Source organism: Myotis nattereri, assembly GCF_964212035.1.
Source record: "Myotis nattereri genome assembly, chromosome: X".
NCBI lineage: Eukaryota > Metazoa > Chordata > Mammalia > Chiroptera > Vespertilionidae > Myotis > Myotis nattereri.
In genome coordinates this window covers 91,294,373-91,303,915 of record NC_138078.1, presented here as the reverse complement: position 1 = coordinate 91,303,915, position 9,543 = coordinate 91,294,373, and positions in this window count along the sequence as shown.

Genomic DNA, 9,543 nt, shown 5'->3' with positions numbered 1-9,543 from the left:
AGATTTAGCAGTGACAATTTTTTTCTTTATAATATTATACATTTCCAAAAGCCCTGTTTTCTCTCTTCCTGCTTCCCCTCCCGCTCCCTGATGCCTTGAAAATAGGTAGAATATTTCCTGTATATGGATCATATTTTCTTGTTTTTTTGAACAATTCATAATTTTTTGTTGAAAACTGGATATCCTGAATAAGTTGAAATTCCGAAAGTCCAGATCTTCTCCAGGATTTGTTATTGTTGCTTGTTGTGAATTATTGTTTGTTTAGTGATTTTTCTAAGCTATATGTTTAAAGTCTGTATCCTATGTCATATTTGGCTACTGAAGTCTGTGTTCCATTATCTTAGTGGTCAACTAGTGTTTTAACAGGGCTTTCCATATATATGTAACTGATTTCAGAGAGGAAGGGAAAGGGAGAGGGATAGAAACATCAATGAGGAGAGAGAATCTTTGATTGGCTGCCTCCTGCACGACTCCCACCAGGGATTGAGCCCATAACCCAGGACTATGCCCTGACCAGGAATCAAACTGTGACCTCCTAGTTCATAGGTTGACGCTCAACCACTGAGACACACTGGCCAGACAGGGCTTTCCTTTAAATGCTGGGGGCCCAGAAAAGAAAAAGAAAGTAATATTCTCCCAAATTTTGGCTCTTTTCTGGGATAGTCCTTCAATGTTTAGCCAGGCTGTTCACAATGTACTTTGACCTTCACTTCCTGCTTGCCTGGAGTCTTGAAGATCAATCAATGGTGAAAACTCAGTATTCTCTCAGGCCTTTTCAGAACATGTGTTCAGCCCTGGGCATGTGCATGGCTTTATTCTCTTGGTATACCCAGGAACTTTTAAAATCCCTTATTCCCTCTTGTATCTCCTTTCCCAAACTCATTCTTCCCATATATTTCAGCCTACTTAGTGCTTGTTCCAACTGATATCCTTTGATGTAGGGTGCAGTGACCAATACCTTTACCTTGAAATGCTTTTAGCAAACCACCTTGTAAGCTGCCTCAGCCCTTGGAACACGAAGTTGGACAAAACAAACAAGCCCTATGACCTCTCTTTAAGGTACCACCAGACAGGTCAAAGTACACATGCCCAATTCTTTAAGAATAAGGTCAATGTTATTTCCTCTGGCACAAGCATCCTGTACCAGGAGTGTAGGCTGGCATCTTCACAGCTGCCACCAATTTGGTAAACGGGGGTTAGAAAGCAATTTCAAACACCCCAAATCTTCTCTTACTATAATTACAGCAGCTTTTTTCTTAATTAAGCTCTCCCTTGTTTGGTGTAAGTTTTTGACTAGGTTCCAGAGTTCCTGGGAAGTTGATTCTGACAGTTTGCCACATTATGAGTTGTTTTTATGGAGGGACAGAGCCCTGGAAGTACCTATTCCACCATTTTTGGTGACCTCAGTTTTTTGTTGTTGTTTTTTGTAAGGATAACAATGCCACTTCTGAGCTCTTAATATGCATGAGCTAAAGGCAGATGTACACCCATTATTATTTTTTAAAGTATATTTTATTGATTTTGTACAGAGAGGAAGGGAGAGGGACAGAGAGTTAGAAACATCGATGAGAGAGAAACATCGATCAGCTGCCTCCTGCACACACCCTACTGGGGATGTGCCCGCAACCAAGGTACATGCCCTTGACCAGAATCGAACCTGGGACCCTTGAGTCTGCAGGCCGATGCTCTATCCACTGAGCCAAACTGGTTAGCGCTCCACCCATTATTTTTTTATGCACAAATCATCTTATCATTGGCAAATGGAATCCCCTTCAAAATGGCTCTTAGTCCTTTTGACAGAATCTCAGTAATCTCACCTAATAATAGACAAGCAAATTAACCGTACCTTCACTATGCCCCATGCCAAGCCCACCAGCCAATCAGAGCGACTATATGCAAATTAACCCAACCAAGATGGCGGCTGGCAGCCAAGAGGCTGTTGCGAGCGGGAGGCTTGCTTGCCTCTGCAATGGAAGAAGCCAAGCTTCCAGGCCGGCTGCTGCCTCCTCTCAAGGCAACAAAGTTTCAATTATAGAAGGTAAATAAACCCCAGATACCTGCTTCTAGCCGCCATGGTCACGGAGCTGGAGCGAATAAAAAACAAAACAAAAAAAGTAAAGGCTGGGAGCTTTGGTTGCTGGGAGGGCTTGGTCAGTCTGAAAACAGCCATCAGCCCCTCACCCAGGCTGGCCAGGCACCCCAGTGGGAACCCCCACCCTGAAGGGGGTTTGGGCAGCCTAAAAACGGCCTTCAGCCTCTCACCCAGACTGGCCAGGCACCCTAGCGGGGACGCCTACCCTGAAGGGGCTGTGGCCAGCCTGAAAACAGCCATCAGCCCCTCACCCAGGCTGGCCAAATCCCCATGGGGTGAGGGTCCCCACTGGGGGGCTTGACCAGCCTGAAAACAGCCATCAGCCCCTCACCCAGACTGGCCAGGCACCCCAGCGGGACCCCCAGCCTGATCCAGGACACCCTTCAGGGCAAACCAGTTGGCCCCCACCCATGCACCAGGCCTCTATTCTATATAATAAAAGGGTAATATGCAGATTGACCCTCACAGAAGACTGACTGGGAATGACTGGTCACTATGACACACACTGACCACCAGGGGGCAGATGCTCAATGCAGGAGCTGCCCCTGGTGGTCAGTGCGCCCCAACAGGGGGAGCTCTGCTCAGCCACAAGCCAGGCTGATGGCTGCCAGTACAGCAGTGGTGGTGGGAGCCTCTCCTACTTCCTCAGCAGCTCTAAGGATGTCTGACTGCAGCTTAGGTCTGCTCCCTGCTGGAAAGTGGATATCCTCTGAGAGCTGCCGGACTGCCAGAGGGATGTCTGACTGCCAGCTTGGGCCTGATCCCCCAGGGAGCGGGCCTAAGCCAGCAGGTTGACATCCTCCGATGGGTTCCAGACTGCAAGAGGGCATAGGTGGGGCTGAGGGACCCCCAGAGTGCACAAATTTTTGTACACTGGGCCTCTAGTGTCTATATATATATATCTATATATCTATATGTCTCTCTCTCTCTCTCTCTCTCTCTCTCTCTCTCTCTCTCTCTATATATATATATATATATATATATATATATATATATATATATATATATACTAGAGGCCCCATGCAAAAAAATTTGTGCACTCGGGGGGAATGGGGGGTCCCTCAGCCTGGCCTGTGCCCTCTCACAGTCTGGGACCCCTCGGGAGATAACAACCTGCTGGCTTAGGCCTGCTCCCGAGTGGCAGAGGTCAGGCCCAATCCCTAGGTGCAGCCCCTGGTCGGGCTCAGAGCAGGGCCGATTGGGGAGTTGGGGCACCGCCCTCTGTCATGCACAGAGCAGGGTGGATTGGGAGGTTGCGGTGCCACCCTCAGTCACACTCAGGGTAGGGCTGATTGGGGGGTTGGGGCACCGCCCCCTGTCACACTCAAGGCAGGGTCGATGGGGAGGTTGCCGCGCCACCCCCTGTCACTCACAGAGCAGGGCCCATCAGGGGGTTGAGGAGCTCCCCCCTGTCACGCACAGAGCAGGGACAATCAGGGGGTTGGGGAGCTCACCCCTGTCACTCACAGAGTAGGGCCGATAGGGGAGTTAGGGCACCGCCCCCTGTCACACACAGAGCAGGGCGGATCAGGGGGTTGGGGCGCTGCCCTCTATCACCCAGAGAGCAGGGCCGATCAGGGGGTTGGGGCACCGCCACTCTCACACTCAGGGCAGGGCCGGTATGGAGGTTATGGCTCTACCCCATCACACACAGAGCAGGGCCCGTGGGGTAGGGTGGTTGGGGCGCCGCACCCTGTCAAACACAGAGCAGGGCCGATCAGGGGGTTGGGGAGCTGCCCCTGTCACACACAGAGCAGGGCCCATGGGGGGGGGGTTGGGGCACCGCACCCTGTCACACACAGAGCAGGGCCAATCAGTTGGTTGAGAAGCTCCCCCCTATCAGGCACAGAGCAGGGCTGATCAGGGAGTTGGGGCGCCTTCCCCTGTCACGAACAGAGCAGGGCGGATAGGAAGGTTGTGGCCCCGCCCCCCGTCACACACAGAGCAGCAGGGCGATCAGGGGGTTTGGTCGCTGCCCCCTGTCACCCTGATCCTGGTGCCAGGAGGCCTCGCGGCTCTCCTGATCCTGGTGCTGGGAGGCATATTACCCTTTTACTACATAGGATAGAGGCCTGGTGCATGGGTGGGGGCTGGCTGGTTTGCCCTGAAGGGTGTCCTGGATCAGGGTGGGGGTCCCCACTTGGGTGCCTGGCCAGCCTGGATGAGGGGATGATGGCTGTTTGCAGCTGGTCACACACCCTTCAGGGTGGGGGTCTGAATGGGGTGCCTGGCCAGCCTTGGTGAGGGGATGATGGCTGTTTGCAGCTGGTCACACACCCTTCAGGGTGGGGGTCTGAATGGGGTGCCTGGCCAGTCTGGGTGAGGGGCTGATGGCTGTTTCCAGCTGGTCACACACACTTCAGGGTTGGGGTCCCCACTGGGTTGCCCTGCCAGTCTGGGTGAGGGGCTGAGGGCTGTTTTCAGGCGGGCGGGTGACTGAAGCTCCCAACTGCTCCTTTTTTTCTTTTTCTTTTTTATTCTGGGCCAGCTTTAGCTCTGACCCCAGCTCTGAGGCCTCTGCGGCTGAAAGCAGGTATCTGGTTTGTTTGTGTTCTATAATCGAAACACTGTATCAACTCCAGCTTCGAGATCCTGACTCACTGAAAGAAGGTTCCTGGGGTTTTGTTTAGCTTCTATATTTGTAACTATGTTTCAAACTGCAAGCTTAGAGGCCAGCAAGGCAGGCGGGGAACATTGGTTTCCTCTGTCACTGAAGCAAGCAAGCCTCATGTTAGTTTCAAGCTGCCTGGCTGCCGGCCGCCATCTTGGCTGGCAGTTAATTTGCATATCTCCCTGATTAGCCAATGGGAAGGGTAGCGGATGTATGCTAATTACCATGTTTATCTTTTATTAGATAGGATATATATACTAGAGGCCCGGTGCACAAAAATTTGTGCACTCAGGGGGAGGGGGAGGCCCTCAGCCCAGCCTGTGACCTCTCGAAGTCTGGGACCCCTCGGGAGATAACAACCTGCTGGCTTAGGCCTGCTCCCGGGTGGCAGAGGTCAGGCCCAATCCCTAGGTGCAGTGCCTGGTCGGGCTCAGAGGAGGGCTGATTGGAGAGTTGGGGTGCCGCCCCTCATGCACAGAGCAGGGCGGATCGGGAGGTTGCGATGCCACCCACAGTCACGCTCAGGGTAGGGCCAATAGGGGGGTTGGGGCACTGCCCCCTGTCAAACTCAAGGCAGGGTCAATGGGGAGGTTGCGGCCCCACCCCCTGTCACACACAGAGCAGGACCCATCAGGGGGTTCGGGAGCTCCCTCCTGTCATGCACAGAGCAGGGACAATCAGGGGGTTGGGGAGCTCACCCCTGTCACTCACAGAGTAGGGCCGATAGGGGAGTTAGGGCACCGCCCCCTGTCACACACAGAGCAGGGCGGATCAGGGGGTTGGGGCGCCGCACCCTGTCACACTCAGGGCAGGGCTGATGGGGAAGTTATGGCTCTACCCCGTCACACACAGAGCAGGGCCGGGGTTGGGGGGGTTGGGCGGCCGCACCCTGTCACACACAGAGCTGGGCCGATCAGGGGGTTGGGGCGCCGCACCCTGTCACACACAGAGCCGCAGGGCGATCAGGGGATTGGGGAGCTCCCTCCTATCAGGCACAGAGCAGGGCTGATCAGGGGGTTGGGGTGCCTTCCCCTGTCATGAACAGAGCAGGGCGGATAGGGATGTTGTGTCCCCGCTCCCTGTCATACACAGAGCCGCAGGGCAATCAGGGGGTTTGGGCGCTGTCTGCTGTCACACTGATCTCGGTGCCAGGAGGCCTCGCAGCTCCACTGATCCTGATGCTGGGAGGCATGTTACCCTTTTACTATATAGGATAGAGGCCTGGTGCACGGGTGGGGGCCAGCTGGTTTGCCCTGAAGGGTGTCCTGGATCAGGGTGGGAGTCCCCACTGGGTTCCCTGCCAGCCTGGATGAGGGGATGATGGCTGTTTGCAGCCGGTCACACACCCTTCAGGTTGGGGGTCCCCACTGTGGTGCCTGGCCAGCCTGGATGAGGTGCTGAGGGCTGTTTTCAGGCTGGCGGGTGACTGAAGCTCCCAACCGCTCCTTTTTTTCTTTTTTTTTTATTCTGGGCCAGCTTTAGCTCTGAGGCTTGGCTCCAGCTCTGAGGCCTCTGCTGCTGAAAGCAGGTATCTGGTTTGTTTGGGTTCTATAATCGAAACACTGTTTCAACTCCAGCTCTGAGATCTCAGCGGGCTGAAAGCAGGTTTCTGGGGTTTTGTTTAGCTTCTATATTTGTAACAATGTTTCAAACTGCAAGCTCAGAGGCCGGCAGCTGCAGGCAGGGAACATAGGAGTCCTCCATCACTGAAGCAAGCAAGCCTCATGTTTGCTTCAAGCTGCCTGGCTGCCGGCCGCCATCTTGGCTGGCAGTTAATTTGCATATCGCCCTGATTAGCCAATTGGAAGGATAACGGAGTGACACCAATTTGCATGTTTCTCTTTTATTAGATAGGATTATTAAAGCCTAAGCAACCATTACAACTGGACAACTGGAATGACTGGTCGACCAGTCGCTATGATGTGTACTGACCACCAGGGGGCAGATGATCAAAGCAGGATCTGCCCCCTGGTGGTCAGTGCACTCTCACAGCCAACCTCCCATGGCCCCTCCCCCTGGCCAGCCAATCTCTTGTGACCCTTCCCCCCTGTTGGCCAACCTCCCACGGTTGTTCCCCCAACCTGGCCCACTGGCCAACCTCCTGCGGCCCCTCCCCTTGGCCAGCCGGACCCCAGATCAGCCCCAATGTGGGGTCCGGCTGGCCAGCCTCCTGCGGCCCCTCCCCCTGGCCGGCCAACCAAACTGCTGTGGCCCCTCCTCCTAGCCAGCTGGCCAACCTTTGTGCACCAGGCCTCTAGTTATAAATAATGTTCCAGTGAATAGCATCAGACATATCTCATTTTGCATTTTTTCCAGTATGTCTTTGGAACACATTCTAGGAAGTGAGGTTGCTTTACTGTATGCATGTGTAATTTTACTAGGTAGCAGAAAATTGCTTTCCATAGGCACTATACTATTTTGCATTCCCACCAGCAATATATGAGACTTAAGAACTCTTTACATCTCTCTACAGAGCCAGTGTGGATCAATTTGCTAACTCTGGCCTTCATAGCATGGGAGAATTTGCCTCCTTTACTACTCATCCCCCAAGTATATACCAGAGCTTGAAGCTTATTATCTTTCCTATTACATACGCTGTGTTAAAAACAAATAGGTTGCTCAGAAGTAATGAGGAATGAAGTAATGTGGCAAGCCTTGGCTTGTTATGAGCCTCTTCTCAAGCTGCCTGTGGCTGAGGAAGGTTTCTGAATCATGTTTAACAGCCCTGACTGCCTGATTTCAAAAGAGTCCACATTGTTGCCTATACCAACCATGTGATCTTGCCTATGCCCCTGTAAACATAAGGCATGGCCTAGTACACACAGGGCAGAAAGGAGCATTACACATGCATCTTTGTACTTCCCTGAAGTAACTGTTTACTGTTTATTATTATTAACTTTGAAATACACACATTGAAGGCTCCCAAAGACAAGCACATCTTTGCTTTTTATCTCCTTTCAAAAAATTTTATTTTTCAATTACAGATTACATTCAATATTATTTTGTATTACTTTCTGTTAACACATCATTGTTTTTTAAAAATCATTGTTATTTTTCAATTATAGTTTACATACATTATTATACTAGTTTCAGGTGTACACCCCAGTGATTAGACATTACATAACTTATTAAGTGATCATCTTGATAAGTCTCACACCCATCTGACACCATACATAGATAATAGAATATTATTGACTATATTCCCTATGCTGTACTTTACATCCCCGTGACTATTCTGTAACAACCAATTTGTACTTAATCCCTTTACATATTTACCCATATCCCTTCCTATCTGGCAACTGTCAAAATGTTCTCTGTATCAGGCAAGGCCAAGCTATGAACTAAGGCTGGCTGTGAGTCTGTTTCTGTTCTACTTGTTCATTTACTCTGTTTTTTTTTTAATTTAATTGTTGATAGATATGTATTTATTGACATTTTATTGTTCATATTTTTATTTTTTCTTCTTTTTTAACTTTTATTTTTTTAACTTTTATTTTTTAATATTTATTGTTGAAAGTATTACATATGTCCCATCTCCCCCATTGATCTCTTCTAGCCCACCCCTTGCATATATGTGCATAACCCATGGACACAGACAATAGTATGATGAAGGTCTTTTTCTTAAAGAAAACTTTTAACATTTTATATAATAGTGGTTTGGTGGTGGTGAACTCCTTTAGCTTTTCCTTGTTTGTGAAGTTCTTTATATGTCCTTTGATTCTAAATGATAACTTTGTTGGGTAGAATAATCTTGGATATAGGTCCTTGATTTTGATCACTTTGAATATTTCTTGCCCATCCCTTTTGGCCTATACAGTTTCTGTTGAGAAATCAGCTGACAGTCTTATGAGAGCGCCCTTGTATGAAACCAACTGCTTTTCTATTGCTGACTTTAAGATTCACCTTTTGCATTTTAATTATGATGTGTCTTAGTGTGGGCCTCTTTGGGTTCATCTTGTTTGGGACTCTCTGTACTTCCTGGATTTGTATATTTATTTCCTTCATCAAGTTAGGAAAGTTTTCTGTCATTTTTTCATGTAGGTAAATTTCTTGCTCTCTCTCTTCACTTTCTGGCACCTTCATGATGTCAATGTTGGTACACTTGAAGTTGTCCCAGAGGCTCCTTACACTATCCTCATTTTTTTGGATTTTTTTTCTTTTTGATGCTCTACTTGGGTGTTTTTTTGCTTCCTTGTATTCCAAATCACTGATACAGTTCTCAGCGTCATCTACTCTACTGTTGATTCCCTGTAAATTATTCTTTTAAAAAATATTTTTATTGATTTCAGAGAGGAAGGGAGAGGGAGAGAGAGATAGAAACATTAATGATGAGAGAGAATCATTTTTCAGCTGCTTCCTTCATGCCCCCTACTGGGGATCAAGCCTGCAACATGAACATGTGCCATGACCAGGAATCGAACTGTGACCTCCTGGTTCATAGGTCGACACTCAACCACTGAGCAACACTGGCTGGGCGCTGTAAATTATTCTTCATTTCAGTTAATTTGTCCTTCATTTCTGACTGGTCCTTTTTCATGATGTTGAAGTTCTCACTAAGTTCATGGAGCATCCTTATAACCAGTATTTTGACCTCTGCATCTAGTAGATTGCTTGTCTCCATTTGTTTAGTTCTTTTTCTGGAGTTTTGTTCTGTTCTTTCATTTGGGATATGTTTCTTCATCTCATCATTTTGGCAGCCTCTCCATGTCTGTTTCTATGTATTATGTAGAGCTGCTATGTATCCCAGGCTTGGTAGAGTGGCCTAATGTAGTAGGTATTCTGTAGGGCCCAGTGACACAACCTCTCCAATCACACAAGCTGAGCCCTTGAGGTGGGGCCC